Source organism: Aegilops tauschii, chromosome 2 (assembly GCF_002575655.3).
Source record: "Aegilops tauschii subsp. strangulata cultivar AL8/78 chromosome 2, Aet v6.0, whole genome shotgun sequence".
In the NCBI taxonomy this organism is placed as follows: Eukaryota; Viridiplantae; Streptophyta; class Magnoliopsida; order Poales; family Poaceae; genus Aegilops; species Aegilops tauschii.
The window spans coordinates 513,041,064-513,068,234 of NC_053036.3; positions in this window are offsets into that span (position 1 = coordinate 513,041,064).

Genomic DNA, 27,171 nt, shown 5'->3' on the forward strand with positions numbered 1-27,171 from the left:
AAGCGGCTCGTAGATTCTCGAGCGGTGTGGCATAGACTGGGCGGTCTGCCCCCAGCATGCTGGCGATGGTCGCGCCGCGCTTCTTGACGAGGCCGGCTCGGCTCGGCCCGCCATGAGGCGGCGTACCAAAGGTGGCGCGGTTGACTTCCCGCTGGTGAGCCTCAGTGAGGCGTCTCATGGAGGCTATCTTCTGGCCCTCCGCGATGAGGGCGAGGCGGCGTGCCTCCAGAGTCTCGGCGTCGGCGTCGGCCGGGATGGGGACGGACAAGTCATGCATCGCCGCTTGTAGGGTGTCGTGGGCGTTCTCGCCCGAGTCGGCGCCGTGGCCGATGACCAGCACCTCAGTGACAGCGCTGCTGCCACTGTCGGCTCGAGGGAGAGGGTCGTCGAAGATTACCACGTCGCAGGGGTAGGCGTCGAGCGATGCCGTGTCGGAGTCGACAAGCATCGGGTCGGTGGAGCCGACCGACTCCAAGTCCACAGCAAGCTCGCTGGAGACGTGAAGCTGGTCGAGGAGGATGACGAGCGGCTCTCGGGGTAGTTTGTGCCTGCGTCGGACGCGGGCTCGTCAGAGATGCGAGTCTTGCCAAGAAGGTCGGCGAGGCAGCTCGCCGCGTAGGCGTCGTCGACGCCTTGCAGCGCGTCAGGGAAAGCGCCATCGGGCGTAGCAGGCTGGCTACGCTCGCGGGGGAGGAAAAGGGTTCCCGTCCAGAACAGGTCTCCGGACGATGGTGCACCTGGCCCCATGATGGGCGCCAAATGTCGGGTGGTAGGTGCGACATATGCCAACGTGTGGCTTATCATTGTGGGAGCCAGTAAGACATCGCCGGTGCCTGGAAACGGGATAAGGCGAAGACATGCACGCCGGCGGATCTTACCCAGGTTCGGGGCTCTCCGTGGAGATAACACCCCTAGTCCTGCTCTGCGGGGTCTCCGCATGATCACTAGATCAATACAAGTAGCTACAATTGCTCCTTGAGCTGTTTGGCTAGAGGAAGAAGAAGGGCAAGGCTAGCTCTCCTTTTCTCTCTATGTGGTGTGTGAAACTCTATGAGATCAACCCTTTGCATGGGTGTCCCGGGGGGCTTATATAGGCCTACTCCCAGGGGTACAATGGTAATCCGCCTGGGCGCGGGTCCCAGCCGTCAGTGTCTGTGCTCGCCGGCTTCTCCGCCGGCCATTGGGGCCCGCCGACTGGTGGGTCCCGCCGGCTGCCGGCCTCTTGGCCGATAGGCCGGCCCCACCGCTTGGGGGCTTTGTCAGCGGCTGGTTACTGTTGCCTCGCCTCTGATGACGAGGGCTTTGTCGAGGTAAGCGTGGCTACAGTGCCGCCGCCTTGTGGGCTCTCACTGTAGCCTCACCTCGTCTTGTCTCCTTAATGAGGCACATGTTTCGAGGGACGGAGGTAGCCGGCTATTGGGAGCCGGCTACGCCCCTGGCCGACTAGGGGAGGCTAGGCCGCCTTCGAGTGTCTCTCTGGCTAAAAGGGCCCGCCGCCCGCGGGCCGTACTGGCGCCTGTCGTGGGTGACATCGAGGTCGACATAGCTACAGTGCCGCGCCGGACGGGAGATGGCTGGCCCGTACGGCGCCCTGTGGCCATGCCTGTTTCGGGATTCGGGGGTAGTGGGCTGTACTGCAGCCACGCCCCATCTTATCACTGTTATGTGGATGCAGTCTTGGTGGGTGCAGTCTTGGCCGGCTTCTGGGAGTCGGCTTTCTTCATGGCCGGCTTCTGGGAGTCGGTCCTCTTGGGGCCGGCTTCCTCGAGTCGGCTATCTCGTAGCTTTCTTTGTGAAGGTTTCTGAGGCCGGGTCGCCTTCTGGTAGTCGGCCCGGGGGATAGCCGGCCCGGGGAAGGCGGCCCTATGCTTTGTATGCTTGAAGGCTCGAATGGCCTGATAATTTTTTGAAGAGCCAGGGGGAGTCGGTTAGGCTACCCGTGGCCATTTACTCCGACACTTGACTTAAATAAAACGCATCAACCGCGTGTGTAACCGTGATGGTCTCTTTTCGGCGGATTCCGGGAAGTGAACACGGTTTTTGGGTTATGTTTGACGTAAGTAGGAGTTCAGGATCACTTCTTGATCATTGCTAGTTTCACGACCGTTCCGTTGCTTCTCTACTCGCTCTTATCTGCGTATGTTAGCCACCATACATGCTTAGTCGCTGCTGCAACCTCACCACCTATCCTTTCCTTACCCATTAAGCTTTGCTAGTCTTGATACCCATGGTAATGGGATTGCTGAGTCCTCGTGGCTCACAGATTTCTACAACAATAGTTGAAGGTACAGGTTTTGCGATGACATGACGCGAGAGCGATGTTTGCTTGTTTTGGAGTTCTTCTTCTGCTTCTTCTTCAATCAGGGGATAGGTTCCAGGTCGGCAGCCTGGGCTAACAGGGTGGATGTCGTTTGAGCTTCTGTTTGTGTTTCATCCGTAGCCGGATGTTGCTCTTATGTATGATGTTGTTGTATTCATGTGGCATTGTATGCCTCTTGTATGTATCCCCAACTATTATGTAATTGTATGATGTAATGATATCCACCTTGCAAAAGCGTTTCAATATGCGGGTCTATCCTTGGTGGGACCTTCGAGTTCCTCTCGGATAGGGTCGCATATTGGGCGTGACAATGGACAACACTCTCCCGCTCCTTGCTATGCATCACATAAATCTTACGTGATCATAGGATTTTTTTTTGAAATTACTTTGTTCCCCAACAGTGGCATCCGAGCCAGGTTTATGCGTAGATGTTATATGCACGAGTAGAACACAAATGAGTTGTGGGCGATAATATTCATACTGCTTACCAGCATGTCATACTTTGATTCGGCGGTATTGTTGGATGAAGCGGCCCGGACCGTCATTACGTGTATGCTTACGCGAGACTGGTTCTACCGACATGCTTCGCACACAGGTGGCTGGCGGGTGTCAGTTTCTCCAACTTTAGCTAAATCAAGTTTGACTACGCCCGGTCCTTGTTGAAGGTTAAAACAGCACATACTTGACGAAAAATCGTTGTGGTTTGGATGCATAGGTTAGAACGGTTCTTTCTCAGCCCGTAGCAGCCATGTAAAATTTGCAACAAGAAAAATAGATGACGTCTAACTTGTTTTTGCAGGGTATGTTGTGATGTGATATGGTCAAGACATGATGCTAAATTTTATTGTATGAGATGATCATGTTTTGTAACGGAGTTATCGGCAACTGGCAGGAGCCATATGGTTGTCGCTTTATTGTATGCAATGCAATCGCCCTGTAATTGTTTTTACTTTATCACTAAACAGTAGCGATAGTTGTAGAAACAATAGTTGGCGAGACGACAATGATGCTACGATGGAGATCAAGGTGTCGCGCCGGTGACGATGCTACGATGTGATATGATCAAAGGCATAAGCTGATGATGTCCATATCATATCACTTATATTTATTGCATCTGACGCTTATCCTTTATGCATCTTATTTTGCTTTGAATGACGGTAGCATTATAAGATGATCTCTCACTAAATTTCAAGGTATAAGTGTTCGCCCTGAGTACGCACCGTTGCTACAGTTCGTCGTGCCGAGACACCACGTGATGATTGGGTGTTATAAGCTCTACGTTCACATACAACGGGAGCAAGTCAGTTTTGCACATGCAGAATCACTACAAAAAAAGACACATTCGTGACATTTTGGGCCGAATGAATTTTTTCTGTCATACTTATGACACTTCTATGATGATAATTGTGACAAAACCCGGTATCATCATAGATGTGGTGGGGTCCTACTTCTATGTGGTTGGATGAACAGCTCCCGGTGGGGTGGATGAACAGGACCCCATGGTGTTGCCTCTGGATGAACAGTGAGCGTTGCTGGGGGGGTTTGGATGAACAGTTCCCGGTGGGGGGTGGATGAACAGGACCCCGATCGATCGAGCCAGGTGGGGCTGGATGAACAGGACCCCGTGGAGGGCTGGATGAACAGTAGACGGTGGAGGGCTGGATGAGCAATAGCCCGTGGAGGGGTGGTTGAACAGGAGCCCGTGGAGAGGGATGGTTGAATAGTAGACAGTGGAGTAGCGCGCGGTGGAGGCTGGATGAACAGGAGCCCGTGGATGAACAGTCGCAGGTGGAGGCTGGAGGAGGTCGACGGTGGATGAACAGTAGCCAGTGGAGGCTGGAGGGGGTCGACGGTGGAGATGAATAGTATCCCATGGAGTCCCGTTTTGCGGTACGCCACACCCCTCCAGATGAACAGGAGCCCCGTTTCGACCGTAGCGCTCCAACACAAGTCCGTTTCCTCCGTTTGGCGGTACGCCACACCCCTCCCGATCAACAGGACCCCCGTTTCGACCCTAGGAGGTCCGTTTCCTCCGTTTTGCGGTACGCCAGATCCCTCCCGACGAACGGGATCCCGTTTCGAACGTGTCCGGTCGAACACAAGGCCGTTTCCTCCGTTCTGCGGTACGCCAAGCCTCGTGTCCATCGGCTGTTCCGTCCAAGACGGTTGGCTCCCACGCGTTCCGTTGCCTCCCGATGAACACGACACATTCCGTTGCCTCCCCATGAACACGACAACGACGCAGTTTCTCCGTTCCGACCCAGCCATGTACACGAGCCCTGGCCGTACGTACGCGCGAGTAGGCGTTCGAGACCCCGCCCGTACGTGGCCGTATTTATTTTCTTGCACCCGTGCCGTTGTACGTACGTGTACATGCTACGTGCGCGCCTCTACTACGACACGTGCGCGCCTCTACATCGACCAGTATGTACGTACACGTTCGTGACCAGAATGACAATGCTGCGTACGCTTCGACCAGGTGGGTCCCGAATGTCGGGCGCTTCCTTGCCTGCGAAGATGTAGCTGGTGGGTCCCAGCAGTCAGGGGGCGAATCATTTTTTTTGCCCAGACGCACTTCCTTGCGTGCGAAGATGTAGCTGGTAGGTCCCAGCAGTCAGGGGGAAACATTTTTTTCGTGAAATACAGTTGCCCGTCCGATGGGTCCCTACTGTGAGGTCGAGGAATAATTATTTTGCGCGTAATAAGGAGGCACTTCCTTGCGGCTGCCGTGGACCCAGCTGTCAGCCTCTCCACGTACAGTACTCTTCCAATGGAAGTCGTTCCTTGACCACGTTGACCACGCCTAGCCGAGGGCACCAGGGCGGTGGACGACGGCGAGGCCTAGGAAGGGGACGACGCGGAGCCGGGGAAGACGCGGCAGTGGAAGCCCGCCCGGAGAGGAGTACGAGGGTTCACTGGTTCGGTTGCGGTGTGAGGCTGCCATCGCCGCAGGCCTGGCCAGCGGTGGGAATAGTAGGGGCAGTGAGGCCTCTGCGGCAGCACAGCCGGCCACGGGAGGCAGGAGCATGCGGCGCGACCGGCGCTGCTTTGGGCGGCTGGAGCAAGAAGACCAGAGGTTGAAGAAGCACTACGGCCGTTGGATGGACATCGTACGATCACTGCAGCTAGGATCGTTCATATTGACTATGTTAACAAAGCACTCCATCCCAGTCAACTTAGTAGGCCCACAAGTTAGCCTCCCACCAAGGTGGGTCCCAACTAGCACGGGGAGTGTTCATTTTTTGTGCGTAATAAGGAGGCACCTCCGGTTGGTCCGAGCTGACAGCGGGGGGAGGGTTTTTTCGCGAAATACATTGCCCCGTCCAGTGGGTCCCAGTAGTCAGGGGGAAACATTTTTTTTGCCAAATACGGTGGCCCGTCCGGTGGGTCCCTGCTGTCAGGTGGAGGAATAATTATTTTCCGCGTAATAAGGAGGCACTTCCTTGCGGCTGCCGTGGACCTAGCTGTCAGCCTCTGCACGTACAGTACTCTTCCGATGGAAGTCGTTCCTTGACCACATTGACCACACCGCGCCGAGAGCACCAGGGCAGTGGACGACGGCGAGGCCTAGGAAGGGGACCACGCGGAGCCGGGGAAGACGCGGTAGTGGATGCCCAAGTGGAGAGGAGTACGAGGGTTCACTGGTTCGGCTGCGGTGTGAGGCTGCCGTCGCCGCAAAATAATAGGGGGTGTGGGTGATTGGAGGGATGCCCTGGCCAGCGGTGGGAGTAGTAGGGGGCGGTGAGGCCTGCGTGGCAGCACAGCCGGCCACGGGAGGCAGGAGCAGGCGGCACGAGCGGCGCTGCTTTGGGCAGCTGGAGCAAGAAGACCAGAGGTTGAAGAAGCACGACGGCCGTTGGATGGACATCGTACGGTCACTTTAGCTAGAATCGTTTATATTGACTAAGTTGACAAAGCCCTTGGTACGCGTCAACATAGTAGGCCCACAGGTCAGCTTCCGAAATGCTGCACCCCAGATGTCAGGGGGAGGAATCATTTTTTGGGCGGGTGAAGCTAGAATATCCGAGATTGAAGAAGAAGCACGGCATCCGTTGGATGGACATCCAATGGCCAGTGTTGCTAGAACCATGTGTTGACTATAAGTTGACAAAGCCCTGCATACGCGTCAACTCTTTTTTTTTAGGGGACGCGTCAACTTAGTAAGGCCACAAGTGTGTGGCAGAGAACTTATAGCCCATTTGAGATTTGTAAGAATGTGCAGCCAATTTTTGAATTCTAATGGAATTTACTACAACCCATTTACAGTTTGTTAAAAGTACAGCCCATTTCAACCAACCGTTCAAAACAGAATTCAATAAAATTTCCCACATTTTGATGGGATCCGAAATATTTTTATCCCGAAAATTCTAGTCAGATTAAATACCATTTCAATATAAATTTATATTACGTAAAAATCCAACGAAACATTGCGCTCGCAACAATTAATGAAATTAAAATTTTCAATATCCAAAAATAATATTTTATAAAGTAATTACGTGTTTGGTGCATTTTTTATAGTTACTGCCCAGTTTTTATAATTACATCCCATTTATTATATCTTAAAGCCCATTTTCTTGTTAAGCCTAATGCATCCCTCCTAGGAAAGATTTGCAGCCCAGCGGAGCGGAGAATAACAACTTGACCTTGCTTGGGTATTCCTAAAAAAAGTATAGCTGGGCTAGCCATTTTCAGCTTGAAAAAATTTAATATCTGGGCTGGATATCTGGCCTGGGCTAGACGGGCCACAGCCCGCCCAGTTAATAGCTGCAGCGATGTTTTCGTTGTTGTTCAGAGGAGAAAAATTAATATCTGTGCTAAACATCGCTCAAGAAAAACTCTACGGTGCTCACACCTCAAAAACACAAATACTGCTCGAGCTGCTTGGTCCAGCTGTCGGCCGCTTCTTGTGAAATTATCTCGTTTATTGACTACATAGGTTGACAATGGTGAGGGACTGTGATGTCAGGAAACCAGGAGGAAGCAAAAAAATATAGTTTTATAAACTAATAAGGAGGCACTTGCGTACGTGCAGCTATGGCCCTGGTGGGTCCCCACTGTCATCCTCTCCAAGTAAAGTCATCTTCTCATCCTCATGTCCGTTGACCATGTTGACAACGCGAGATAGTGGCGCCACGACAAGCGCAACAACTCGAAGGATGATGGAGAGGGCCTCGCCGGCCCTACGGATGGTCTGATACAGCGCCTGCTGCTCATTCGGGAAGCCAGGATGATAGGGCCATATGTCCGCGATGGCATTGTCGTTCGCTTGTTCACCAGTGCTCATTGAGGAGATGGAGGTTGCGGCACAGGTCCTCCTGCACTGGTATCTCTTCCACCATTAGGGCATCGAAGTGCCGCCGCTCCTGCTCGATGGTGAACACAGCATGAACCGGCTTGGACAGTGGCGCCGGCTCCTAGTCAGAAGCTACGTCCATCGTCTGATTGTCGTCGCTCAGCTCGGCGAGGTAGCTAGCGAGCCAGCATGTCCGGTTGCTGGACCGACCCGCTGCCAAGCACGAGTCTGACTGCGCTGGCCCACCCAGACCGCCTCCCTCGCCCGCGCGCGCTTTCCGCCCAAAACGGTCAGCGCCGCCCGCCCCGCTTCCCGGTGCATGCGATTGCTCCGCCTTCAAATGACACAAGTGTCGTCCGTCCGTCCTTCTGCCGCCCACATTAATGATACACGGTTGCCGAGGCAGCTACTCCGGCGCCACACGTCCGTCCCTCCGCCGCCCACCATTGCTATATAAACTGATGCGCCGGGCATAGCCGCAGTCATCCGCATCCGTTCCTATTCTCCTGTCCACACCACTACTGCCCACCATGGCTTCCTCGCGCTCCAGCGCTCTTCGGGACGGGCGGACAACGGACCACAAGGAGATGGCAGCCATTGCTGCCGACTGGCTGGCCGGCAGGCAGCCGGAGGATGACGACGTCCCAATGGAGAACATGGTAGTCGACGATCCGGCGCCGACCCCCTCCTTCGCGCCATCCTCGTCGGTGCATTGCACCATGACCATCGGCGAGGCCCGTGCCCAATATATGGACACCGTGAGGCAGAAGCCAGAGGAGCAGTTCCGGGAGGCGCAGGCCGACGCCGCCTACAACCACCATCTCCTCCAGGAGCACCTGTAGGTGCAGGAGCAGATCGCCGCGGAGCGGGCGGAGCAGGAGGCGCTGCTCGACTCGTACCGCTCCACCCGCGAGGGCCGCCTCGAGCGCTGGCGGTACCGCATGCGGGTGGCGGAGGCTGCGACCGCCTACAAAGAGGGAGATGAAGCGGCTGAGGCGCTGTTTGGCGAGACCGAGGACGAGGCAGAGGACAATGCCGGCTCCGACGAGTCCCCACTCCGCTAGCGTCGACGAGTCCCTGCTCCGCCGAGGCCCCGCGGTGCCAACAACGAGCCCCGCTCCGCTGCCAACGAGGCCACGCCACACAGAAAATGAGGAAGAGTAGAACTCGGTAGGTCGCCGTTGCTCGGGTCCAAGTAAGGCCACCGCTGCTACCCTCCGGTTGCTGGCACTGAGCTATACATCATGGAGAAATTCTATGATTACAGGATGATTGAAGAGCAATCCGTGGTTGAGCAAGCTCATGAGATACTGTCATTTGCTAGAGAACTTGAGCACTTCAGTTGTATGCTACCGGACAAGTTTGTTGCCGGAGGTATCATCACTAAGCTGCCTCCTTCGTGGATCTTATTGGCACTCTTGATGTGGAAGAAAAGGCGAGGGCAAAGGACACACGTGCTCGAGGAATTGAGGGAGGATCTAGTGCCAATCTGGTATAGAAGAAGAACTTCCAGCCCCACAAGTTCAAGAACAAGGGCAAGTTTGATGGTAAAGCAAAGTTTGATGGGAAGAATAAGGTTGTGCAACAAACGAACGTCAAGAAGAAGAATGACAAAAATAAAGGTGTTTGTCATGTGGGGATCCTGATCATTGGGCTCCTAGTTGCCCTAATCGCTATGACAAGCTAGGCGGGTTGACCACTGACGGCTGGTTAGCTTCTTGGCGGCGACGTGGAGTCGGAGAGCTATGTTGGAGAAGGACGCTGCTTCTACTTAACTGCTGGTGCAGTTGGCTGACTGACACGTGGGCCCAAAAGGCATCTGGGCCACATGTCAGTTACGCAACTGCACCTGCAGTTAAGTCACTAAAGCTTCTGTTCGGCTCAGCCGGACACAGGTGGGTAGCTTCGGTTAATTAATTATACCTTCAGGGCACCCCTTTTTAGTTGAAGAATGTATGAAATGTAATGAAATCCGGCATGTTTATATGAAATCCGACCGTGTATGAATGAATTTATTTCGATTAGTTCGAATTCTTGTATCACTGGCATTGGATGAACATGCAAAACAATGCGTACTAGCATTATTCCTAGGGTGATCACCTCGTTTGCAGCAGTTTCACATGTACTCCCTCCGGTCCTTTCTAGTCTGCATACAAGTTTTGTCTGCAGTCAAAGTATCTCTACTTTGACCAATCTTATAGAAAAAAGTATGCACTTTCACAATGTGCGAAGTAAAAAGGAACATAAGGAGTACAAAGAGTTTGAGCAGCTTTTAAGCATTCCTGTACATTGCAATCAAACACACTGGCCTGGCAATTCATGAGAACATTCAAAACAATCGATGATTATGCATCTCAATGATTCACATGTCAGAGCCAATATTTACTTCAGAACTAAAGACTAAATAAAAATGGATCGACGCTGCTGACAGCAAAGGGCGTCCCATTTGAAAATATCAAACGCATGTTTTCTTGCTAAAATCAATGAGCAAAATTTGACAAGGTTTTCCCATTCCAAAATATCAAATTCCTACGATTGTGGAATGGGCAAGGTTTGCCATCAGTTCGGACATTGACATGGCACCTCGTGCTAAATAAACCAGCTGTTCTTTTTGTGCAATTCCACCAAAATCAACCAAATTTGTGCGTAGCTTGTATGATTTCGCCCTTATATGTTGCAACACCTTGAACTTATGGGCACCTCCTTTCTTGTGGTGGAAATGAATGATTCGATGTATTCATGAACATTTTGTGCAGTTCCCATTCAAATCAAGCTGAGCACCCCTGTTTGCACAAATAAAAAAGTGATTAGTATAAAGCAAACTGTGCTATGAATTGACAGTTTAAACAGGCACCTACATGGTCCATGTAGAGCACACTTTTAGAAAAATGGAACTCACCGGAAAGAATCCTAGAACAACATTGTACTCGCGCATCACAGCAAGAAAATGGAGATTTGTCAGTCCTTCTGAGCTGAAGTTAGTTTGGTCTTGTGGGGGGTAATGTAACCATCCTTCAACTGCTCCTTCTGATGAGAAGATAGACAGGGCTTCTTCATCCTGGCATAATCGGAACTAGTGACTTCACGTACTCCACATTCTTCTAAAGAGGAGCATGATCCTGTTGTGCAAAGACAATAGGATAACTAAATGCTAGCATCCTTGTTTGCTTGAAAAAAAGGAAAGGAAATATTTAAAGCAGCATAGATGAGGCACTTCTCAAGGACAATACCACTTTTTTATGACAATATCTAAACAGTAGCACAACACCAATAGAGATGACAAAGCTCAATCATATGGATGAAATCAGAGGGCGAGTACCAACCTTTGTCGGGAGGCTTATTGTGTAGAGCATACAGATGAAGCACTTCTCCGGAACCATCTATTGCTATGTACTGTGGTGGCCATGCTTACTATATACTCCTCGATTAGATTAATGTTTCCAACATCTTCTTGTGCAGTTCCACTAAAATATATGGTATCTTCAAAGAAGATCCATGTTTACACAAGTAGAGATAATTATGTATTACATTAAGAGTGGCATCAAATCAGTGGCAAAACAATTGCTCGTTCCAGCCATAGCAATAAATTAAGATGCAAAACGATATCATTACTTGTGTCATCACAGTTCCAGTGCTTCATTACAGCACCAGGAGTTGATTTTTGTTTTCTTCCGCTTGTTCTTCCCCTTCATCACTTGGTTCAATAACAGACAAGCTTCGCCTTCAATGTAAGATTTTGCATGTCAATTAGGTTGCACAAGTGTATCACTAAACAATGACATTAATTTTCTAATTAAAGTGCCAAAATACAGGCCAACAGTTGTGAAATATCCTTATCTTACCTCAATGGGATATTGTGGTGCACATACAGATTGGAAGTCTTGTCTCCATCTGTGCAGTTCACTAAAATCAAGCAACATTACCGTACATGTAACACAACATATGAAAGCACACTGCAGAATCATGCGAAAGAAGGCTAGTACTGACCTCTCATGACGCGGAATTCAAACAACTCACAAGAAGAAGATCTGAACCAAATTTGCCAACACTGATAGGAAGTAAGATCTCCTCTTGTGAAGTTCCACTAAGATTAAGCAATCAAGCAACCTTGTCGGTGTGACATTTTGGTTGAACTGCACAAAACACTCTTAAAACAAAAGTGTTTTGTGCAGTGCAACAAAAGGTCACAATGGCAATGAGGTGAAGTAGATAACCCTGTTTACACAGAGGTGCAAAGGAAACAACTAGTGGTCAATAATGGTCGATGACACAGAAGCCAACAAAAAGAAGCATCTACCTTATCTGAATGGGAAAGAAAGCAAGATAGTAGCATTTCTCAAACGGTGGCATTGATTAATATTAACAGAGAGATTATATTAACAATAAAATTTGTTAAACATGTAATTTGCTTTTAACTGTGGCATTGCATCAATTTTCCAACGCATTATTAGAGGGTGCTTGTTTACAGGGACATTTTGGTGGAGGGACTAAAAAAACTACGTGTCAGTCCCATCTAAACCAAACAGGAGGGACTTTAGGGACTAAAAGTGGGCATTTGGGACTAAAGAAAGAAGACCCCGAGGGAGAGTCTTTTTGGGACTTTTTCCAATAGTTGCCCCTGCCATGCATCGCACCTTGTCTCTATTAGTTCATTACTAGGGGTAACATGGTCTTTTAGCATGTCATTTAATAACCTCTAGTCCATGTATAGTCCCTGGAACCAAGTAGGTAGGGACTAGGGAGTTTTTAACCAAACAGGGCCTTAGATTAACAACAGCTAAAGAGTTGCACGGGACAGTAGACGCACCAGCACCATGTGCATCTACCGATGTACTGGGGTGATGCACAGTCTGTTGCAACAAAGAACAAACGACCAAGGAGCATATTTGTGTTGGTCCCAGTTTTGTTATCTTTAGACACCTTTCCCTATGTGAGCGCGACAAATCTAGTCCTGCTCAAACTCTACAGCCTTGTCCCCCAAACCAAAAGATCAGTTCATTACAGATGTGCGTACTGCATTTGTCATTGTTTTCCCTTTCCGAACAACGTAGGTGCTGGATAGCCAGTCTGTACTAGTACTTTCCACACTTCCTTTCCTCTGTGAACCACGTCCTAGATTTATGCTGTACAACTTTCCCCACTACTTTCCCCCATTCCTGTCCTCTTTGAACCACGTCTTAGATTCATGCGATACAACATTCCCCACTACTTTCCCCCTTCCTTTCCTTTTTGAACCACGTCCTAGATTCATGCTATACAAGTTTTCCCACTACTTTCCCCCATTCCTTTCCTCTTTGAACCACGTCCTAGATTCATGGTATACAACTTTCCCCACTACTTTCCTGTTTGATCCAACACCTAGATTCGAGTGCATAAGCGGAAAAAGCCCACATGCAGCTAGAGCAATGCATGTGGAATAAGTAAATTATACCTTAAGGTTCTTGGGGTGTGGTTCGGTGGGCGACCGGAGGCCGTTCGACCCACACTATGTATGGCGGCGAAGAACAAGGGGTCGGAGGCCCTCCCGCGCCGCCGCTTGGTGCAAGTGAACAGCTGCGCCGGTAGTGGATTCCCTCCCTCGCCGACGGCGACAGCGTTCAGCCTCCTTCCCTTCCCGGCGGACGGATCCTGCCGACTCTTTGACCAGCAGTGAGGGGAGAGAGAGAGGCCAACGAAGTCTTGTTTAGATCTGGAGAGGGTGAGAGAGTGTGAAGAGAGAAACTACAAGCAGAACAGAAGTGAGGGGAGAGAGAGGCCAACGAAGTCTTGTTTAGATCTGGAGAGGCTGAGAGAGTGTGAAGAGAGCAACTACAAGCGCTGAGGCTCTAGCATGTATATATATACTGGAGAGAGTGTGAAGAGTGCAAACCCTAGAAAACAAGCGCTGAGGCTGCAGCTTATACGTGATGAGGTGATTATCCGGTCACTACGAGATCATATAGCTCTGTATCCATCCATTTTGACTAGTCAAAGAATCCTCCTGGCACGAATTATGCTCAAGTGTAGTTATTGAACCCGAGACCTCAAGTTTCATGAGCGAACAGGCTAAGCAGCTACACAACCCTCCCGTTATGTTCAACGAGAGGAAAATAACCTTGTATACATTCCTTCATTCGTGTGACAAGCATGCCGTGTTTTTTTGTGTGTGGGAGTCATTGGGATTTAAATCATAATCGTGTCATGTGGCTTTGGTGGTAAGACTATCCACAGTGGTGCAGAAATAATGCAGCCTTAGTCACCTTACCTCTCTGCATGTAGTACGTTGGGTCCCACCAGTCAGAGGGTGAAACAAACAAATTAATAAGAAAAATTAAAAGCGCCAGCGGTGTATCTTACCTCACACATCTCGCTACTGCTCGGGAACACTGTCCAATTGATCCCTCTGTTCGCTCACGTACTATTTAAGTGAATCCTTACTATAACATGCACACAATTTTGGGCACTTGTATTCGACCTAAGTCAGTGTGCCATTGTATCTCGTACGACTCCCTCCGTCTAGGTGTAATAAGTCATGTTAGAAGGTGCAGCGGGACGAAGGTGCAAGCAGATTGGAGGAGAAGGAGAAACTTGACCGGTCATTCCTCCAATCAAAGCCCTGATTTCTGTCTCTAAACGCAATAATTAATCCAAACAACTAAGAGCTGCGTTTTAGCTACCATGCAGGGCCACGTATTAACTCGCATGCAAGCCGACTTTGATTTCTTGACTGATCAACGCGTAGTTGTGCTCCATGCATTGGGTTTCCGAGGGAGATAACAAGGCAGAGTAAGGAGCGTTTGGTTACATTGCTTAGGCTGGTCATAGTGGTGTCTAACTTGGACTAGTACACCATGCATATGTTACTAGTCTATGTTACTACTACGTGAAGTTGGCCGTCCGAAGCGAGCCGATCTGGCTCTCCTGAGCTAGCAAGGTTTTTCTAGCCCACCCAAGCTAGCTGGCCCACAAAAGCTAACATATTTTAACAGTTCCAAACGCCTAACCTTGCCCGGCTATGCTATAAGTTGTTCTTGCTAAGTATCCAAACGCTCCCTAAGTAACAACGCTCGCTAGCAACGAGGCCAGGAGGGGATTGAGATGCGAAGTTAATGGACGACGCCTAAACATTTTGGGAATATCTGATTTTCGTAGGATGACTTAACACCTAGACGGAGGGAGTACTACTCCTCAGTCCAGGTTTGATGGAATATTCGTCACCTCTTATCTTCTTGTACGTACTCCATTTGTATCTCCCTTCCTGTGGCTTCGCACTCGCACGATTTTCCTATTCTATGAACCTGTGTGTGCGTGTGCGTGTGCGTGTGTGTGTTTAACAGCATGTGTGTGTTAGAGAGAGCGACAGATCGACCTACTCCTACAGAGAGATGGTGTGTAGTGTACGATTTTAGCCGCGAGAGTCGGTGCATCCTCTCGTTTCCGGGCGTTCGGTAGGGACAGGCGGACAGCTGCCACGCCCGCTCCTGACCAGCCTGGCCCACCCAAAGCCCCTCCATCGCCCGCGCGCACTTCCCGCCCGAAACGGTCAGCGCCGCTCCAAAGAATTGGTGACGCATTCATGCCCGGGCAGAGCGGACGCGACCTCTCACTGGCGCTTGCGTTGAAGGGAGAAGCGGATTCAAGAGTGATGGTTGCTTCGTCCGTCCAACTTACTGCTGGGTCTATGTGATTTGACGGCTCATTGGTCATTATTACTGAGGTGGTAGGACTGCTGAATGTCCCACGGTTTCGGCGAAAGGAGGTACTACTAGATTACAATTTTCTCCATTCTTATGGCGGAGGAGTGCAAGAGCAGTGAAAACATGCAGGCTGAGTGATTACATGGCCCACCTCAGACTATCACCATATTTTCTGGACACAGTGCGACACCTACAGTAACTCATTACATAGTACTCCCTCCGTTCCTAAATATAAGTCTTTGTAGATATTCCACTAGGTGGACTACATACGGAACAAAATGAATGAATCTACACTTAAAATGCATCTATATACATCCGTATGTGGTTCATGGTGAAATCTCAACAAAGACTTATATTTAGGAATGTAGGAAATACTTGTATAGTACGTACTGTAATTTATCAGCGAGATAGTACAATGCTATGAAGCTTCGAGCTTCTGTTACATGTATCTTGCGTCCAAGGTTGGCCGTTGCAACATTTCATCAAATACAAAGGAGACTAACATGCATGCTATTGCATCTCAATGATTGACAGATCATAGCAAATATGTACTCCCTCCGTTCCAAAATAAGTGTCTCAACTTTATGCTACATACGGAGCAAAATGAGTGAATCTACAATCTAGAATACGTCTATATACATCAGCGTTTGGAGTATGTACTAGTAGTTCATATTGAAATCTACTGAAGGACATATATATTCCAAACAATATGATAATCTCTCTAACCAAGGTAGTAGGGACGAGGAGTAAACGGAGGGAGTAGTAAAATTTTCTCCTCGTTCTGTGACCCACCGCGCGCGTGGGCGGGGGAGCGGGCGTAAGGCGTACAGTACTACTACTACTCATGCAGTCCCTAGCCATTGAAAGAGAGACAGCTAAAGAAAAAATGATCCATGCAGTCCCTAGCCCTTGAACCGTAAACCCTAACCAGGCTTTAATTTGCTCGCAAAGTTGGCGCTTCCTAAGAAATGAAGTTTGCAACCCTTTGACCATGGGATCATTTTGTGCAGTTTCACCAAAATCGAGATGAGCATCCCTGTGGCAGAGAAATTGAAGAAGCGTGATTAGAATAAGATTACTAGGACTAGTTGATGAGACATAAACTCATCACAAATACAGTACGTAGAAGCCAGTAGAGGTATGCGCGGGGCAAAGAAGTAGAGAAATATCCACATGGAGTGATGTGGGCAGCTGGAGCAGTGGTGCAAGCCGGCTGTAAAGGGAGTTGTACCTGAGGGATGTTGGGACGTAGCTCAACCTAGAGGAGGGCGGCGGGAGGAGACAACTTCCCACGTCTTGGTAGTGAGCAATGGACGAAGGCAACCTCACCGGCTTTGTGAGAGAGAATGGCGGGGACCCCTGATCGGGGCGTGCCGACAGTGGGTTTTCGCCGTCGGCCACGGCGACCGCATCTACACTAAGCATCTACCCCACGTCCGCCGGGATGTTAGAGATGTGGCCACAGTGGTTTTGTGCGAGAGAGTGTGAAAACTGAAGAGAGCAACCCCAGCAAGCAACCGTGTAGGCTCGTCCTGCCTATGTATATAGTGGAGCGGTTTCCTTTTCTCTCCATATGAACCTATTTATATTGCATACGTGCCACTGAAGAAAAAAACTTTATTTATAAATGACGCGGCACCTACTACTCGTTCTCCTATAAACCTTGTGCTTGGCATCTCCAAACTATTAACCTTGCGATTGGCTCTTTGCCTCTTCGGGAAGTCAAGCAATAATGGTACTGCACTATATATCATTCTGGCTATATGAGACCGAATGAATTGCTGCACGTCCACCACGTGGCGAGGGTCGAGGGGCGAGGGAGAGTGCGTACTATTACGTCCGTTTCAATATGGACTACATACGGAGCAAAATGAGTGAATCTACACTCTAAAATACGTCTATATACATCAGTGTTTGGAGTATGTACTAGTAGTTCATATTGAAATCTACTAAAGGACATATATTCCAAACAATATGATAATCTCTCTAACCAATGTAGGGACGAGGAGTAAACGAAGGGAGTACTAGTAAAAATTTCTCCTCGTCCTGCGAGCCACCGCGCGCGTGGGCGAGGGAGAGGGCGTAAGGCGTAGTAAGAAAGCTTCACCTCATACAGCGAGCCACCGTGCCCGTGGGCGGGGAAGACGGCGTACTAAGCAAGCTTCTCCTTGTTCTGCGAGTTGACAGGACACATCAAAAGTACTCCAATGTATAGAGCCTTGCCTCTAAGGTAGGCCCCACATGGTTTGCCTCTTTTTTAACATAACGCGTCAAGTCGCAATTTTTTTGTTCACCTGTGGTAGACGATCCTCCCTCCATCTAGTGGAAAACCAGTACACGTGTCAAATTACCACGTGGGCTGCCTTTTCGTACAGAAATGAGCTCCACCGTGTACCCCGCGCGGGTGTGGTTGGGAACGAGACGGGAGTACGTGCGCCGTGCGTGCACCTCTTCTCTTCGTGCATGTCCCCCACCTACGTGGGTGTGTGTGAGAGATACAAACCTAGACAAATGGCTTGTGCGCTCATGAGTGTTTTTTGTTTTGGGGGGGAGGTTGATTTCGTGAATGTATTTGTGGGAATATGTGTCGATGACATCTCAAAAAAATTGCATGCAATGTGTGTGAAATGGAGGCCTATCCATATCATATATAGAGGGTCGGGCGATCCACGAGAAGAGAGGGAGGGGTCATAGATATCGATAGAGTCGAAGAGAGGATCAAGTGGGTGGGTGCGAGATCGATGAAGAGAGCCATCGAAATTGTGTGTGTGTGTGTGCAAGTCAAAGATATAGGGCGACTGACCTAGCTACCGGAACGCCAGAGGGCACAGTTCAAGTTTGTGTGTGGCAGGGAGACATGACTAGAGCGCTCGATGTATCGGTGTGCGTGTGTGGGAGGGGGTGGGGGGATGGGTAGGCAGAGGCCTAACTATAGAGGTAGAATTACTCGTATATGTGTTGAGAAGGAGAGACCCAGCTATGTCTTGAGGGAGATCGGTCGACATCCATACATAACTGAAGGACGGGAAATAGGATGGGACAGAGAGAGAGAGGAGATAGAGAGGGAGGGAGAGGGGTAGAGTGTTGGATGGGTGATGGAGTTCCTTCTCGAAGATGGTGGGAGAGGCCTACTAGACAAACTGAGGGTGGAACTGCAATATTATCAATAAGAGTGGGGATGTGTTTCTGTGTGTGCCTGTGCGTGATAGATCTTTTGGGACACATCCATGGATGATGAAGGTTAACCATGTGTTTGGTAAGCAAACCTAACTAGATCGGTAGATCAATTGTTGTTTGTCGGAGGAAGGGAGAGACATAACTAATGAGGTAGATCGATCGACGCGTGGGGAAAAACGAGTTATAAGGACCTAGCTAGCTATATGTATAGCGGGAGATCGGTCGGTGTACGTCCATTTGTTAGAGGCAAATAAGGCCCGGCGAGACGGATAGACAGAGAGAATGGAGCTAGGAGGTGGTGCGAGAGGCCCAGCTACTAGCTAGATAGGGGGAGGAGTGTGCGGTTGTGAGATCGATGAAAAGAGGGGCGAGATTTTACACGTGTGTGGGACCGTATGAGAGATACGAGGCAAGGACACATAAAGGAGGAGATTGAAGGTGCGTGTGTATGTTGTAGGCAGACATCGCTGGAGAGGTTTATCGATCGGTGTGTGTCGGAAAGGAATTGTGGAGACTGTGGGAGAATGACCTAAAGAGAAAAACATGTGCGCGATGGATAGAATGCTGAGGGAGGGGGAGGGCGTGTGCATGCACGAGAGGAAGTTTGTGGTAGCTACAAAGGTTAGAGGATTGTGTGGGTGGAAGTGGATTCATATATTTGAATAGGAGACCATAGTGTTTTAAACATATGCATGCATGACTATAGCAGTGATACGCGTGTTGTGGTTTTGCACATGTTATACCATAATGTGATAATGCATGGCGTTTGCAACTCACAGCTAAATGTCGAACAATCTAAACCATACTATACATCGAACAATCTCATGTTTTATTTGAATTTGTGATAATGTGTGGCATTTGCAGCTTACAACTAAATATCGAACAATCTAAAAAATACTATATATCGAACATTCTCACATTTTATTTGAATTTGTGGTAATATGTGGTGTTTGCAACTCACATCTAAATACTTGTAGGCGTAGGGGGCAGGGCACCATACATAATGTGATAAACACATTATACATATCAGACATGGTTTAGTTTGCGAAGATCTAGCTAGAGCTTGAAATGTACTATGATTTGAAATCAACATAAAATGGATTCAAAAAATCGAGTTCGAGTTCATATAGTACACATAGTTCATATGTAACTCGAGACTAATCATGTGGTGTGCTGTGAAGATAATACACAAACGATGGTTTAACTTGACAATAATGACGATTGTAGATCTTATTAAGACAGAGATGCGAATTCAAATGCTTTGACTTCACAACAATCATTATTGTAGATCTTATTCAAATAGAGAAACGAATTCAAATTTAGTTCATATTGAAGCGGTAGTATATACGTTTGGAATGCACTAAAACATTCATTTGAGTACTAGGTTTCATGCATTATACACGTAGCGAAATATTTTAATTGAACATAACATGAATTCAAAGTTTTGAATGACATTTGTAGTGCGAATTGATTTGGTACAGTACATGTTAGGCTTGTCCGGAAATTTGAACCCGCGCCTTGTTAGCCCGAAATATTTAAGATATATCTTTGTCTCTTTGTGCTCCGACAACTCCCTCCATCTCAACCCGCGCCTTGCTATTCCAAAATTACAACGCGCGCGAAAACTCCCACCTCCCGTCAAATCCCGACACGCGAAATGCCCGTGATACCCCTGAACCGAAAGAACCGCCTCAAATCGATGGGGGTACTTTCGTAACTTACCCCACATTTCGGACAAGCGCGTCCCTAAGCCATGGTTCCCCACTCCCATCCCATCCGCCCACCCATTCGTACACCGAGGCCGGCAAAACCCGCGAAGCCCCACACCCTCCTCCGTCTGCCACCCAGCCGGAGCCTCTTCCCCGACGACGTCGTCCACAGCAACACCTCGACGTCCCTCACCGACCGTACCGGATGAGGATCCGTCGTCGATCTGGTCGTCCCGCTAGTTTAGCCACCCCGTCCTCCACCTCCAAGGAGCTGCCCCGACGTTCCCCTTGTCTTTCGCGCCACCTCCATTCCCACACCGCCATCTTCACCTGCACCACCGGAAGAGCATCATCATCACCATTCCTCAGATGAAGCTGCGGCCTAATCGGCGCCACCAAAGAGGTTGTACATTAATCGCCGCATTTTCTTCTTGATTTGATCTCACGGTGCTGCCGGCGCTGGGTCCCGAGCCGACACGGCGTGGCTCCATCCACGGCGGCATCGCCGGCCACTTCCTTCACGGCGTCGCTCCCTCGGCAGCGACATCCACATCTGTAGGAGCTGTTGCTGCTTTGGCTCTCGCTCGTGCTGCTACTCTGCTCTTGCTCTCGGTCCCCTGCCTGGTCTGCTCTTGCTCTTGCTCTTGCTCGCGCCGCTGCTCTCGCTCTTGCTCTTGCTTGCGATGCTGCTCCAATTTAGCTACACTTCAGTCGACTGAATTGACTTTTGGGTCAGTCGATTTTCAGGGGGTGGGAGGGGCTCGCTGGAGTTAAGGAAGAACCAACCGCAGCGGGCAGGGGGCTCGCCGAAGAGGTACCCCACTATCTATCTTAGGGTTCAGGGTGGGGCGGTGGTCGCCGGCGGTGGTGGGGCGGTGGCGTGGGGATTGCCGGAGAAAAAGCTCGGCACGGGGGGGGGGCCTACAGGGATGGCCAGGGCGGCGGCGGACCGGCTGTGGAGAGTGTTTTCGGGGCGGGCGGGGCGGCGCACCGCCGACCGCGGGCGGCGGGGGGCACCTGTTTGGCCGGTGGTGGCTGGCGGCTCACGGGGTGGAGGTTGAAGATGAACTGCAGGCCCTTGATTTCGTATCCAAAGGCTGCCAAATCGACTCACCAGAGATGAAAAAGTCAGTCGACTGACGTGTAGCCTCGCCTCTAGTGTGTTTAGTTTCGACAACAAAATTCAGTTTCGACAGCAAAATTCAGTTTCGACAGTTAAGTTCAGTTTCGACAGTTAAATTCAGTTTTGACAGTTAAGTTCAGAGATGAGCAGCTGATGTATACATCTAGCACTTTGTGGTTATGTATTTTACGTCATCTATTGGAGATGCTATTAGAATTCCACTCAGGTTAACGTTGTCTCTCTTGTCCTGCTTCAGCCTCGGCGTCGTACAACTCACCGGAGCTGCTCCAATGACGAAACCCTCCATCACAGCGGAGTAGTACCTCGGGCTCCATCTCCAGACGCCTAAGATATTCTTCCCCTCCTTTGACAGCCAAGTCAGCCGGAGCATCCTCACCGGCCAACCCAATCACGCTGAGATCGACATGGCTTCGCCAAAGAGGTTGTACACTTCTTGTGGTTTGACTTAGTCTCACCATGCTTCTTTGCATCCTGTGATCTTCCAATTCTTGTGAACCAAACACCCAGATTGGCAGAAATCCTGTGTTTTTAAATTCTCTGTTTTGCACGTGCATTCCTATCCTATTCCTGTCTATTTCCTATCCCTGCATTGTTAGAATCCAGAAATTCAAACAAGCCCTTACATAATTACTTCTGTTACAGATATGTGTCAAAGAAAACTTTGTGTGGTTTGTCCTGCTCCTGCGGTGCTGTGTTCCACCCCAGCTCAGCTGCTCCAACGACGGAAGGGTTCACCACAGTAGGGATCCGCTCTCCAGACTGTCTTTCGCCGCCTCAGATCTTCTTCCCCGCCGCCGGCAACCACGACAACTGTATTACCATCATCAACGGAGCAGATGACCTTGAGGACTACACGGGTCCGCAAGAGAGGTCGCACTCTTCCGTGTCTGCTTACGTTATGCATTGCTTAATATGATGACATGCTACTTCATTGTCGTGTTCACCTATGACTCCGACTCAGGTCCAAACTTATCCTGAAACTTGAGTTTTTAAATGGTTGTGGGGTATATATTGGGCCAGCAATCAGTACTATCTGTCTACTATCTGGTTAATCTCGGGTGTCTACTATGAGTTTCATGTTGGGTGCAAACAAACATTAAAGGAGCCATTATCTGTATTTTTAACTAAAGCTATTATCTGCCTGCTGTCGGGGATATACCCCGCGGTATGACCGGCCGGAAGTATGACCTGGCCGGGCTTGGCGTTTTCATTGGTAACCCGCCGTTAGTGGCGACTCACGAGCCTGGCGACTCACGGATGGCCCTAACGACAGGTCAGACAGAAGAGTAGGCCCAAGGCCCAGAAGGCCGGCTCATGTTATGGTGGGCTGGTTTATGAGGAAAGGCATAAGGAATATTCTCCTACCAAGGAAGCAAGGCTAGGACTCCAATTGTAATAGAGCAATCCTAATCCTACTAGGACTAGTCATCTAACCCGCCCCTTCAACATATATAAGGAGGGGCGGGGCTCCCCAAAGAAGGGACAAGTAACAAGAAACAATCTCTAGGGCTAGACACCGAGAGCCGGTTCCCGGCGACTCTCCCGTGATCATAATGAGACCTAGCCTCAAACAGCATGTAAGGTTATTACCGGAGGATGTTTCCCGGGGCCCGAAGCTGTCTAAATCCTTGTCTTGTGTTGCGTCTCTCGATTCTGCCCAACCCCTCTCAAGCTACTACAAAGATGCATTGGCCTTACGACTAAGTCCTCATACTAGGACATCTGCCATGACAATTCCATGATAGTTGGCGCCCACCATGGGGCTCACGCACGGTGGTGTTGAGTTCTTGGAGGTATCTCTCATATGGATCGAGAAGCTCGCAGTTGGCTAGATGAAGAAGAAGAAAAGGCTCGCAGGATAACCCGGCATAACATAACTTTGGGCAGAGCCGGTAAAGTTCATCGTTGAGTCGGGATTAAATTTTTGAATGGGTAGCACAAGGTTAAAGTTCAAGAAGAATTAGGATAGCTGGGCTTATGTGTGTTCGCTGCCGCCATCCTACGATCCGCCGAGACCGACAGGCGTTTTTTTCCCTGTACAATTAAGATATCTAAGCCAAGTCGATCTTGAGATTCTGCTGCAAGGCGCCAGGAGCAAAGACCAAGACCAAAAGAGATGAGATCAGACAAAAAAGACGTCAACAGATGCAAGCCACGCTCGAGATGAGAAAACATGGAAGACAAAACCGACAGCGACCTGGACTTTGTCTCGGCCTCGTTTTTTGCTGCATCGTGGACAGCTCTCAGTAGCCTCAAATACTGGGTTGGCTAATATTATTAAATTAGATCTGAGGCGAACTACTGTCCGAGCAACACAGGGATCGGTCTAGTCTGATATTATTAAACTAGATTTACCTTGTTCTCCTCTGGACCGAGGGTCACACGGAAGATACTGGTCCTCTGGACCGACCCGTACAAAAATCTAGTCGCCAGGGCCTTTTCTTTTTTCCTTGGTGCTACTGATGATACATCTCTTGATTGGAAGGATCGCTGCTACATCCGTTTGGAAGAGTCAAAGGTCATCATTAGAGAAAGTCCTAAAAAACATCCTATGGAAATCATGCCTTATCACGAGGCTCAAGCATACAAGTCAAGGAAAAAAAGAAGGGAACGGCCTTGACTCGGTTTCAGGATTCGGTCATGACCCGGACTATGCTTGGTTGCCGAGTCGCCCGCAACGTGCAAGTCGCTGTTGAGATTACCAAGCCGCCGAGACAGCTGAGGATGATTTCATCAACCACAAGTACTACTTGGTGCTCACGAGGAGTACTAGTACTAATTGACTAATCTGGTACTAACTGCTGTGAACTGCTACGGCCACTCCACGATACTACGAGGTGCTATCCTTCTTATATATTTTATTAGCACATGTTATTTTTATCAAAGAACAATTATTCTGGTCTGTGGTGTTTTTCGCAGGACCATTATTCATTATAACGGTGTCGCAAAGGGGCGTGCGCCAATATTATTTTTGCACTAGCGAGTTCGTGCCGTGCTGCTGGATAGATACATGCGCAAGTCGCCGCCCCTACTACATCAACATGACGCGGCTGACTCGGCCGTCCGCACGGTTTACCGTGCCTGCGATTGATTCGCCGTCAGCACCATCTTACAACGCCGGTGCCGACTCTCCCCGTCCGCACCGGCTTACACGCCACAGCCGACTCATCTGTCCGAGCCGCCTCTGATGCTACAGTCGTTTTTACTGTCCACCCCGCGGTCCGGCATATTCAAAGTGCCGGGGTTGAATAACGGACTTTACGCACAGATCATCTGTCATTCACAAACATCAGGTGATATCCATCTAAATTTATCTTTTTAACACTTATTGTTTTTTGTCAAAGAACAATTACTCTGCCCTGTAATATTTTTACACAGGACAATTTTTATGCTATTATACCACGGATACGGAGTGCATGCACTAGCATCCGTCCATGCCACGCTGCTCGACAGACATGCGTGTGAGCCGCCGTTCCCGCGGTCCAGTCCGCATCAACAAGTCAGGACCGTGCGAATTGCCCAATAAAGCATGCACAGGCCGCCGTTCCCCGCAGTTCGGTCTACATCAACACACGGCCGACTCGCCCGTTCGTGCCGGCTTACAATGTTGTGGTTAACCCGCCCGTCCGCCCGGCTTACAACTCCGCGACCGACTCATCTGTCTGATCCCGCGGCCGACTCGTCCGTGGTTGATTTCAGCTTCACCATGGTGATCATCAATTCCGCGGTGGATAATTTCTGGCCTAACATATCAGTTCTCCAATGAAGGACAAGTTGTCTACTGTAAAAAGGGACTATTATATCACTGAGCTATTGGATAACTCATGCCGGTTTATATCACGGTCAAATATGGAGAGTCTCAAGCCAACTCCTCGAGTAGTATTAAGACTCGGGGGCTACAGTGACATAACTCGGGAACTCCGGGTCGTTGGAGGGAATGATAACCCGGTTCCGGAGGCTACTACCATATTGATGAAAATTTAAAGGCCATCAGAAAATTGCCGGTTCAAAATAAAGATTCTGGTTTAAAATCCGGTTCAAGAGATATCTCTCTCCCGCAAAGTTTTGAAGCTCTCAAATCCGGTTCAAACATTCGGCTCAAGGTAAATTTATATCTTACAAAGCTTTGAGGCTCTCAATATCCGGTTTACGAATTTCCGGTTCAAAAAGAAGTTATCTCTCGCAAAGTTTGAGTTCTCAGGAAAAATTAAAGGGGCCAAAGAGAGTATGTTACAAAGCACAACTCAAATATAGGTACCCTGCTTTAATGACCATTGGGAGCTGATCGTATTCGAATTTAGCTTAACCCTTTGGGTGTGACCCTGATCGTATTCGAATCAGAGTCGTTAAATATTCTCATGATCACTAGGGGGCTACCTGTTCAAACATAGGTCGTATTCGAACCAAAGAGAACATAGCTGTCGGTACCCTCTTGATCGGCACACTGCCGAGCTCACTAGGGGGCTTCTTGATCGTATTCGAATCATAGCTCAACCCTTTTTGGGAACCGACGTGGATCGTATTCGAATCAGCGTCGTTAAACAACTCTCAAGGTCATTTGGGGCTTCATGTTCAAACATAGGTCGTATTCGAACCAAAGAGAACATAGCTGTCGGTACCCTCTTGACCGGCAACGCCAAAGCCACTGGGGGCTATATGATCGTATTTGAATCTTAGCTTAACCACTTTGGGACGGTTTTCTGGTCGTATTCGAATCAGAAGCCTCAAAAATTTTGAAGTCTCTTTTTGCAAATAATTTTTTGGATTTTATTTGAAGTTCTTTTGATCATATCTAAAGTGTATATGAGTGGTTTCTATTTAACCCGGCTTGATTTTCGATGATAAATCGCCAGCTTATGACAATCATCATCTATGTGGAAGCATTGGCCTCTAAGGATTGGGTTATCGCCCTTACTGCACAGGTCACATAAACCGGAAGTGAAAATTAAATATCACAGTGGTTATATGTGAGATATTATGACCCGCCCTGCGGTAAACCGCCAAGGGATCTTCTGATCTACTTGTGTGCATAAAGACTATATTATGTTTGGGTTGTTGCCCGCCCTGGCTTTTGATGTTAAGTCGCCAGGTCATATGTTGTTTAAACTCTGCAGGATTTGTAGAACCATGACTTATATAAATGCTTAAGTTCAAGCTCATCATCAAAATTGATGCTTCAAGATGATTATCCGCTCTGGATTTTCTCAAAGGTTATAAGCCGCCAGGTTATAAAAATTCTGGTTTACAATGGAGGCGTATTAAATCGTCATCGGCCAAGAGCCGCCGGGTATTTAAACTCCGGGTTTACTTATCAACGGATGAGGTATTCAAAGTCGCTTTGGCGCAATGGCTATTATTTTATCAATTGATATAATTTATTATGCAATGGAAGGAATAGTCCCGAGTCGCTGCAGGCTTACGACTCGACACTTGGGGGCTACATTATTCAAAGTTGAGATTACATCAAATATGCAAGTCCCATGTCACTGCCAGCATGCACCATGGCAATTGGGGGCTAATGCAAAGTCATTTTTACTGGCCTTATTGAAGACCCGACTCATCACATTGTAATCAGCCGGCCCTTGGGGGCTACCAATTGCTCCTGTCGAAAACTCAAGGTACACAAGCCTTAATCCATTATATTGAAAGATCCACTACTCAGTTGGTAGAGTACAAAGCTCTTAACCTTGTGGACGTGGGTTCAAGCCCCATGGTGGAGATTACATCATATGATGTTATTATCAATGAATCATATTTACAAAGTCCCTACTCATTATTGCATAATGACCCGGCCCTTGGGGGCTACACTGGTTGAAGTTTTTATGAGCATAAGGCAATTACAAGTCCCAGGC